Raw genomic sequence first — 11,428 nt, 5'->3', positions numbered from 1 at the left:
TCTCAGTATTCAGATTTTAAAGTAATATTTCATTTTGTATATAGCAATACCCTTAAAAGATGTCAGGGTGCACAGTTCAGAGGGGCATGGTAAGCTGTGGTAAATACTTTGTACTATAGTCATTCACCTCAGCACTAGCTGGAGAACTGTCTTATATGCTCTTCTGTAGATTTTTTGTTTTTTAATATCAGCTGATACTGTAAGATTGGAAAATTCCACCATACAAAGTGTAAACTTGCCACACTGCAAAAGGAATTCCCTTCTTTAAAATACCAAGTATCTCCTTCAGGGAGATACTTTCCCCCAGAGACAGAGCTGATCCCATCACACCAGGCCTTCCCTGGCATAGCTTCAAGTTGTCTTCTGCAGAAAGGCAAAGACACTCAGAGTCATCTCTAGGTCCATGCTTTCTATATGTTGACGATATTCTAAGCCAGTCTTTCTCTGACATATCCCACCCACCTGGGTTCTCTCAATATGACCATTTTCTTTTATTCCTGACACTTGGCAGTCATTCCCTCTGTCCTGGAGTTAGTAACTTCCTCTTCATGACGATCAACTGCAATCAACAACCCATTCTCTCTGCCTTTCACATTCTTTCCTACTGCATCTGTTATGGTTTGGCCATAAAGTATCTCACCAGAAGGCTCTTGGGTTGAAATCTTTGTTCTCTGATGATGTATCAGCTATTGAGAGGAGAATACAGCTTGTTGGGCTCTACCCTAATCTACAGGTTAATCTACTGATAGATTCATAATTTGACAGTAATATTGGGGTATTGACACCTTTGGAGGTGGGGCCTAGTCAAACGAAATCACTGGGGCTGTGTCCTGGCAGTTGCAAATACTAACACAGGTCTCTTTGAGCTTCTTGGATGTCATGCAGTGATATGCTTCCCACCACCCCACTTCATCACAGACCCAGAAACACGAGACAAAGCAAACATGGGTTGAAATCTCTGAAATACAAGTCAAAACACAGCTTCCTCTTTAAATAAACCTCTTTTACATTAACGCAGCAATGACAGCGTGATTTATATCATCCCAGAGCATAGCTCAGCTAACTGCTCCATTGAGTTGCCATTGTTGATACACAGGTTTGTTTTTCCTCATGTGTGGTCTTTGCATGCCCAGGAGCAGTGCTACAACAGCAAAGCTACTATTACATTATGCATTTAGGAGTTATGCCGAGCTGTATGAGAGTGTCGATATTTGGCCATTTTCAACTTGTAGATGTGGCTACTCTTGCTTCTATTTCATTTCACTCTAGAATCACTTCTCACAATTCTGTCCAAGAATGCACTAAGGGGGCTGGAGACATGGCCGGCCCAGTGGGTAAAATGCATGCTCTGAAAGCACAAGCACCTGAGGTCAGGTCTCCTGGCACCCATGTGGAAGCCAAGTGTAGTGGTGCAGTCTGTAATTCCAGGATTGGGTGGGTGTGGACACAGGAGGCTCTCCAAAACAGTGGGCTCCACATTCAGTGAAAGACACTGTCTCAAGCAATAAGCTAGAAAGTGAGAGAGAACTACACCAGATGTCAGCCACTAGATTCTATATTTTCATGTACTGTTAAGCATGACCACAGATACACATGCACAACTACACGCACACACACACACACACACACCACATTTCACTAAAACACAGATACTCTGGTCGCTACATATTTTTTATAACCTTTATAATTGTTAGGAACTCTATTGCCACTGGGTAAAGACTTGTCTGCAGTCTGGTCAGTAAAACAACAAAAAGGCAAACAGAAACACACTGTTTTCTAAAGTAAACATGAAAGAGACAGGGTTTTTGATAGTACAACCATAGATGGTGGAACTTCAGGCTGGTCTTCTGATTAACACTAGGGACCAGATTCTCACACCAGTACATCATGTCCCAAACAAGAACTAAGCTGCTGCTGTGCTGAGCCAGTGGAATTTCAGCCTTACTTACACACAGCAAGATAAAATAAGTTTGCTGAGGAACCAAAGCAAAGGGAAATAGAAAGGAAAATTGACACAATATCATTAAATCCAAGGCAAAGGTCATGTGTCCTTTGTGCTCTAAAATGATGCTACTTCCCTCCTGAGTTTTCATGCAGTTTGTTTCTCAAGGTGACTTTCATTTCTCACCAGTGTGTGTGTGTGTGTGTGTGTGTGTGTGTGTGTGTGTGTATTGCACATGTGTAAGTATATAATAATTTGGACTTTTTCCCCCATAGGTTTACTATATTTGTAGGTATTTTTATTAAAAAAAAATCATACGAACAGATGTATGAAAAGATCCTCACTACCAATAGCCATCAAGAAAATGGAAATCAAAGGCACAGTGGTATAAAATCTCACCCTTTAGGATAGCCATGAGCAGGTACACAAGGGATGACATACATGGTGGAGTTTTAATCTGCAGTAGGATAAAAAATGAAGGAACTGGAAAACATTATATTAAGAAGGTAACCCAAGCTCAGAAAGACAAATAGCATGTTCTCTCATGTGTAGAGCTTAGCATCTGGACTGCTTAATATGCGTATCTAGCTGGGAGAAAATTCAGGTTAAATCTAAAAAATTACAAAGGAGGCCATAAGACTGGAAAGAGCAAGCATTGAGAGAGGACTTGGAAAACGCAATAGAACAAAGTAGAAAAGGGGATGCTGAGAGCAAAATAGGGGTCACGGAAATGGGAAGGTAGGTTGTTTTAAAAATTAGAGTCCAGCACTAGTTTACCTTGGTCAGAATAGCCATCTACTCATAAAGGTCGATAGATGTTTTGTATACCTAACGAGGATATACACATATAATCCTACTCTTCACTAGGTGATTGATATTATCTAATGAATTTAATTGGAGATTCAGTTAGGTTCCACTTGAACATTTATGTACCTACAGCTGGCATTCAGACATTGGAAACTACCACTTCCAAGAAACAATCTACTTCCAATTTATACCACGGAAGACGTATAAAGACACCACACAGAAACCTGTTACTCTGTAAGCCAATTTAAAAGAAAAGACAAGAGATAGTAAGTATTGATGAGGGATTGATGGGTGATAAATGGTAATAGCTGGGAGAGAAAACAATACAGAGATTCCTTGAAAACTAAAAGGAGCATTGACATACAAACCCAGCAGTCCCACTTTGGGACACGTATTTTTTAAAAAACTGAAATTGGTATCTCAAGGAAGTAATTGCAGTTTGCTATATGATTGCAGAATGGTCCATAATTAAATAAGAGATTTGAATGAATGAAATTGTTCAAGGACAGACGAACGGATAAAAACCATGTAGGGGGCTAGTTAGAGGAGAAATACAGATGATAAATATTATTCAGCCATAAAAACATAATCCTGCCATTTGTGAGACCTTTGGTGAACCTTGGGAATATTATGCTAAGTAAATAAGTGGACAAACAATAGTCTGTGCAATTCATTGATATGGATTCTAAACTCAAAGATCTCATGCATGTGCAGGGAGAACTATGGTTGATAAGAGTGAGGAATTAAGGAAAATAGGGAGATGGTGATCAAAGGATGGAGATTTCAGTTCTATAGAAAGCTCTGGTGGAATAATGCTCATGGTGTCATATTTAATACTGATACTGATTGTTTACTTGAAATTCAACAAAAAGACTGTCTACATATTCACAGTATACACAGAATAACTATGGGCAAGTTACATCAAACTGAGTATTAATAGTTTAATTCATCAACTAATATTTTTACAAACAGCATGATTCAGATAACAAAGTGGAATAATCTCATGTTTTACATAAAATGTCTTCCTCCAGAGTGAAAAGAACAGTGTTAGCAAAGTCAACATTCATTTTAAGAAGTGTGCATCTGGGATACTGTTCTTTTTAGAAGTCCTTAGTTCAGTTCCCAGCACTGGCTCACAACTGCATAATTCCAGTTTCAGCTCCACAGGATGCCCTCTTGTGGCGTCCACAGGCTACTGCACTCATCCCCTCCTAGACACACACACACACACACACACACACACACACACGAGGCACACACAAACACGCACAGGAGGCACACAGGCACACATACACATGAGAGAGGCATGAGATAATTTGAAGTAGTTTTTTTTTTTTTCAGTGTGCACCTTAAGTACAAGGTGTACTCTCCTTGGTCAGAGAAGCTTCTATATGCAACAAATGATGATTAATGCATTCAGAGTGGCTCAGAGTGCTGAGAATAAGTTCTTAGGCATTTGATCCCAAACTAGATGACTTTATGATACCCTTTAAGAATCAAGGAACACCAAAGAAGAGGGGTGAATTGGCTGTAAGACTCAGAGGATGTGAAACACCATGTACCAGACAAGCCATGGATTCCCATTGCACTCATGAACTCACAGCACCTGTGGTGAGCTGCAAGCATCCAAGCCTGTCAATCTTCCCTAACAGATGAGGGAGTGGCACATGAGGCCTTCTATTCCTGGAAGATTTATTGGCAGTTAATTGTTGCTGGGGGATGGGACATGTTCTTCAGTGATAGAGCACTCTGAAATTTTCTGTGCTCCAGGAAAGAATACCCATCCTCTCATGAAAGCAACACTAATTGTTGTCTTTGTTTCATTTCAAGACAGGGTCTCACTATGTAGCCCATCTGTCCTGGAACTCAGTATATAGACCAGGCTGGCTTTGAGATCAGAGAGATGCTCCTGCCTCAGGCTCTCAGGTGTTGGGATTAAAAGTGTGCTTCACCACTGCCTGGCTAGGAACCCTACTTAAGTTCAATGGATAACATTAGGAATAAGGGAAATTTAAAGAAAGGATTAGATGATAGAAGGAAGGCTTACTGGGAACAAGGGGTTCTGTGGGAGTGGAAGGGGGATAAAAGAAGAAATACCAGTGGGGCAAAAAATCCCACCAAAATACATCACATAAATGTGTCAAATTGTTAAGTAATAATTTAAAACATAAATTTAGAAAAGGAAATTAGGACATTAAACATTTAGACTTCCAGGTAGCCATGTGAAGACATGGAAGCAAGAAGATAGCCATCTGCAAGCCAGAGGAGCCTCAGGAGCTGCCAGCTTCTAAAAACTAAGAAAATAAATGTTGGTTAAACAATCAAACAAACTCTGTTGCCATCTGAACAATCCGTCTTGGCTAGAGTCTGCATTTAGCTATTCACTTTGGTGATCTATACTTGCTCTTTTGTACATTTATCATCAGCCTCTTGGTTTAGGTTAATTACAGAAAAATGCCTCAGTAGCAGTACAAATATAGAATCATTGTTTTGTGGATTAATGTTCTTGGGAATAACTACTGGCCAAAGGTGGTTGTAGCTGACACTCAATGAGTACTGGCCCATGCCAAGATATAGATGCCTGAAAACTACTTCCTCAATCAATAAATATCTCTGAAGTCATATTTCAAATTCAGAGTTCTCCAGCTAATTGATTAGAAGCAGTAGGCTGAAGGCCAGGCCATACCTACTTGCAAAACTCATGTTTAAATACTCAGGGAAACCACCACAGACTTTGTAATAAAAAAGACATGAGAATTGGAAAATAGTTTGGCAATTACCTTTGTCTTTTGGATAGAATTATTTAACTTCATTAAAGTCTTGGCTCTATCATTCCCAAGTTGAATAATTACTACTTCCCAATGATATTGTGAGGTTTGAATAAGAATATTCTGGAATATTATAGATGTTTGTCAACATGAAAAAATACAATAGCAAAGCCAGTAGCCAACAATGAGTAAAATCAGCCAGCATGCTCAGTGAGCCCTTGGATATCTTCTTTTATAATATACTTCTTCTGTTTTTTATGACTTTTTTTTTTTTGAGAGGGACATACACTGGAAAATAACACTGTGGTGGAAATGAAAAGACACAGGTTTCTATTCCCGCTGTGATGTGGAATAACCCTGTCTGGTTTATAATGACTTTAACTGAAAAGCAGGACAGTTATGACCTTATATTTTCTATTTCTAACACACACACTTCATGATGAATCCAGCAAGAACCAAGTACAGCATCCCTTACCAAGATTGCCTTTGCAGTCTTTAAGTATCCCAGCCGCAGGTCAGCAGCAAAGTTGTAATGAAGGTTCCATGAGAGAACTTGGGATGCGGCAATGTAAATTTCAGCATAAACTGCTGCCACGAGGCCACTGGCAAACACATCTGCCTCTTCTTCAATTTCCGTATCATGCACTGGGTGCTGAACTAATTGTGTCTGATTTAGTAGATGTCCCCACTGACATTCAGGTCACTGTCTAAGCTTTTACGTTATCCTTGAAATCAATAAGACTTGGGTCCCTCTGGTCCTCAGTCTGGGCCTTGGGCATCATACAAGTATCATTCACCTTGATTGTCTCTGCTGGTGACCTTTCTTTTGAACTCGCTAGCGCTTCTGGGATGTTTTCTTTTCATGTTCCCAAATGAAATATCTTTCACAATTGAGATCTCTGTGCCTCAGATAAGAAACCATCTAAGGTACTTTAGGCTCCTTTTTTTTCTTCAAGAAGATATTACTCTCATGATATATTATTTTCTTTCAACAAAATTTCCCCCATGAGACTTCTGTGTATCTCTTGGTGCTTTTGAATAGAAGCATTTTAAATTTAATACAAAAGATAGACACTGACAGTCCATGCCAGAAATCTAAGTTGCTTTGTAGATTATGTTTATAAATTTACCAGGTGCCTCTAAAATTGATTAAATGTTTCTCTTTGGCTATGAGGCCACTACTTTAACTTGGTTTATTTCCTACCCGAAATTCTACAATTTATTTACAAGGCCACATGGTAAGGAGGAAATAGGCTATTATTTTTGACTTATGAGTTGAACATCGGGGTCTGTGGGTTCTAGAAAGTCTTCAGCAGAGAAAACCCAGGTGAACTCTAACAGCCAACGGCCCTGCTGCCAGCAAGTTTTCCATTATATGTGTATTGAAGGATAAAGTCCAAAGTCTAGGATTACTGTGAATGAAGCAGCACCTGCACACAACCTAAGGCGAGGCTCATGCTACACAGGTCGGTCTCTCCAGCTGCTGAGTGGAAAGCACAGCCCTGCCCTAGAAGACAGCCCAGCAAATGGGTCCCTTTGTACCCATTGTAGAAATGGGAGTTTTGTACCAATTGGACAAACTGGGGCCTCTCATTGGGGGTATGTGTGCATTATTTCATGACAGTATATGTATGTTGGTAAGTGAAGCCAAGAGGAAAGAACAAATCAAGGGTTCTGTTCAATCCTAGAGGTGATGTGCCATCTGTGGGCACACAGATAACAGCTCACACCACTCCCCATTGTGACCTCTGCAGTGCTACCCAGAGATGACTGTTTTCCAGCCCTGTCTGATCTAAACCTAAACAAAGCAACCAGGAATGGAATACACCTTTCTTCTATAGGTCTTGGTTGAACAGAAGTGAATTCAAGGTCTAGTGTGACTAGTCACCAGAATAGTAGTCTGAGGTAAATTCTGGCAATTTTCTACCTCTTGATTAGATTAGGTAAAATAATTAGGCCAAATAATAATAGATTAGACATAATAACAATGTAAGTCAGTGTGTGGATTAAATTGCATAGCATATGTAACATATATACATAAAAGTGTATTTTTTTAAATGACAGCTCAGTTATAATATGAAAAAAGACAGGAGTTGAGGATGATACTGCATTTTGAAGATACTTAGCTCAATATTCATTTTTTCCCTGTGGTTATTACCTCAAGTCAAAAAAAATTATAGTATATGCTGCTTACAAGCTTCCTCTCTAAAGCCCAAAAGAAAAATAGATTACTTATATCACTTATAGAGTTGTCAAAATCTTCTCTTCAAAATCTTCTTTTCACAAGACACTCTATTGTATTTTGAGGTAAGTTGTAGGAAGACATGAAATTGAAATTTAATATAGTTAGATTATTCATTTGGCACTATTCTCTTGGAATTCACAAACTCCTGTTAGAGTTGTTTTTCTCTGATATTCAAAGAACATTAATTGCACCATTTCTTAATTTTGACTCCACTGAAAGTACAATGAGTAGCTACCACCTGAGAATTCTTACCATGAGTGGGTATACTATCTCATTTAATCATTGCAAGTCCATTAAGTGATTACTATCACTGTTCTCAATTTACAGATAAGCGTAATTTGGCTAATAAAATAATAATAATACTAATAAGATAAATCTAGACATGTAGGCGATAGGGCAGAGTTGGGATTTAGATTTCCAAGTCTCGCATCTTTGCTTACCCCCATTATGTCATTAAATCTCAGCAAAAATGGAAACTCCACAGAAGTTTATTCTCTTAGTGCGCTATAAAATAATAAAAATTGAGTGCATCAAATGTCAACTTGTTCATTAAGACACAAAGTACAAACAATATAAAAATGATAAATCACAGTTGACTTCTTTTTACAACCTTGCTGTTCCTTGAGAAAACTAAACTCATCAATCTTCCTCCCAACTAATCTTTTCAACATTAATGATTTCCTAAAGTAAATTAGGAACTGGGAATTAATGAGATTTCCTTCTTAATGACATAAGTCTCATACCGTTCCATTTTCCAAACCAAATTGCCAGTTAAGTTATCAAAGAGTGTGTGGATCACAGTCCTCTATGGGCCTTAGTTAAATACAGGCTTTAATAATTAAAATTTCTCACTAAAGTGGACACTTTTCATTTTCAAGAAAAATTATGTGTTTTATCATAGAGGCCTCATTTCCTGAGCAGTGTAAGGATGTTTGTTTTCTGTCATATGTAACTTGATCCACAAAACACATGCTTTCAATATAAAATATGGCTTTGTATACATTTTTAAATACACAATTATAATTTTCAATGAGCCATGTGCAAGAGATGTATTGATTCATGTCATCTGCCTGAAATGCCAGTCAAACTGGCAGCTTGTTCACCCTTTTGCTGTCCTTGAAGCTGAGCACAGAATGCCAAACCCCACACTGTCATTAGTGATGCCAATCAGAATAGGAACCACTTACTTTTAACTAGAGGAATGAAAAGTGAAATTGCCCCGGATTGGTCAAATCATTTCAGAAAGTAACAATACCATTAGTAAATCACGCAAGTCCTACAAAGAGGCCAGCATTCCCAGCATCACATTTATGGGCAAGTCATTATACTGGAGAAAGATGACTAAATCAAAAGCCTGGGAAACTTTAAGTAGTCCTTCGGAGAACTAGATAACTTGAGATACTATCTTTCTAGTTACTTAATGTATTTTTTTGTTTTAAAATTATACTCTTTCAAGAAAGTGAATACTAGAATATCTAAAGAATTAAAAGGTGTCCCTATGCTAAAGTATTCTAGAACGTTCATAGAGGAGGTGCAATCAGATGTTAAAAGTGTTGAGGCTTGAGAAGAATGGTTGAGGAAACTGGATTTACTTAGTGTCATGACTCAGCAGAGGACGTGACTTACTCTTTTATTTTTTTGAAACTGTCATATGGAATGAATTAATAAGCAAAGGTAAATGTGTAGGAGATACAACAGGCAGGTTTCAGAGCAGCATCAGAAAAGACAGTAAGCATGAGGTTTGTATTTGACTGACTAACCTGGATACCTTGGAAAACTTCATACACAGGTTGAGGCATAGAATACCATAGAGAAACACCACCACAGTGCAGAAAACTGGGCAGATGACCACCGATACTTCTTTCAGTCCTAAATGTTTGTTCACACTGGAGAAGAAGATGACTACAATGTAATTATGACTCAAGGACAATTTCAAATGAAGTGAATAGACTAATATATATGAAACACAAAGAATTAAATGGAGTGTAAACTACTGTCTTAGGGATGGTTTCCTCCAGGAGTCAACTCAAGCAATGAGCTTAAATTGCTGGCTGTCTATTGAAGAGTTTCCTTAGGAAAGATCTCTGTAAAACAGTTAAAGGAGAATGGACTGAATAGAGGAGAGGAAGAAGTCAAATTTCATGAAGAACTGAGGAGAGTTCCAGCCTACTATTTAGAGCTGCTTTTGAGAGAGAAAATTCCAGCACTGGAGAGTTGTCTTAAGAAGATCAGATTTTCCCCATTCTCATTGTAGCCTGTCACTTTGAATGATGGTGTCCTTTGCCATACTTAAGTCTCTCGGTTTCATAAGGTTCTATCTATTGTTTTTCTTAGTTTCTGTGCTAATGGTGCTGTATTCAGAAAGTCCTTTCTTGTGCCAGTAAGTTACATGCTAGTCCCCACTTTCTCATCTTTGAGATTCAGTGTAGCTGACCTTATATTGAGGACTTTGATTCAATTGGCCTTGAGTTTTGTGCAGTGTCATAGGATGGATCTAATTTGGATTAAATCTATAAATTTGGATTCTTTTGTATGCAGCCATTTGACCAGCACCATTTGTTGCAGATGCTTTCTTATTTCTGACTCTTTATAGAAAAGCAGGTGTGCAGATTCCTGTCTAGGTCTAAGATCTGATGTCATAGCATATCTGCTTTTGTGCTAGTAGCACCTGTTATTACTCTAGCTTTACTTGAAATTGGGGATGGTGCTCTGCCCAGCAATTATCGTTCATGATTGCTCTATCTATCCAGGGCTTTTTTACGTTTCTATAATGAAGTTGATAATTGTCCTTTCAATATCTATAAAAAAGTGTGCTGGAATTTTTATAGCGATTACATGGAATGTGTAGATTACTTTAGGTATGGTGGCCATTTTGTATTACATCAACACTACTGATCCATGAGCATGGGAGACCTATCCATCTTCTGTTATCTTTAATTTTTTTTCAACATCTGAAAGTTTTTATTATACAAGTCTTTCACTTACTTGCTTAGTTACTCTAAAATATTTAATGGTTTTTGGAGCTACTGTCAGGCATTTTGTTTCCCTTCTTTCTCAGTTTGTTCATTTTTTGTTTATAGGAAAGCTACTTATTTTTGTATTCCTGTTACATTGCTCAAAGTATTTACCAGCTGTAGGAGTTTCCTGGTAGAATTTTTAGGATCATTTCCTTCAGTTTTCTTAGTGCTCTCGGTAAGTACTCTAATGGGTAGAGTAAAATGGACGACCTTTCTTAATCCTGATACTAGTGGAATGGCTTTGAGTCTCTCCATTTAAGTTAATGTTGGCTAAGGGATTGCTGTAAACTGCCTTTTGTTATTTTCTATGTCCCTATATCCCTAATCTCTCCAAAATTCTAATCATGAAGGGGAGTTGCTTGAACTTTGTCAATGGCCTTTTCTGCACCCAATGAAGTGATACAATTTCTTCATATGATTCATATGTTAATCAACTTACATATATTGGACCATCCCTGGGTCATTGAGATAAGGCCTATTTGATCATGGTGGATGATCTTTTTGAAGTTTTCTTTGATTCAGTTTGTAGGTATTTTATTGAGAATTTTTGCATCTGTTTATGAGGGCAATTGGTCTTTGCTGGGACTTTGTGGTTTTCGTGTCAGAGTACCTGGTTTGCAGATACCAAACCCAGGCATTATTGCTGATG

This window comes from Grammomys surdaster, unplaced genomic scaffold (genome assembly GCF_004785775.1).
Source record: "Grammomys surdaster isolate TR1022 unplaced genomic scaffold, NIH_TR_1.0 363, whole genome shotgun sequence".
Lineage (NCBI taxonomy): Eukaryota > Metazoa > Chordata > Mammalia > Rodentia > Muridae > Grammomys > Grammomys surdaster.
This window is presented reverse-complemented; position numbering follows the sequence as displayed.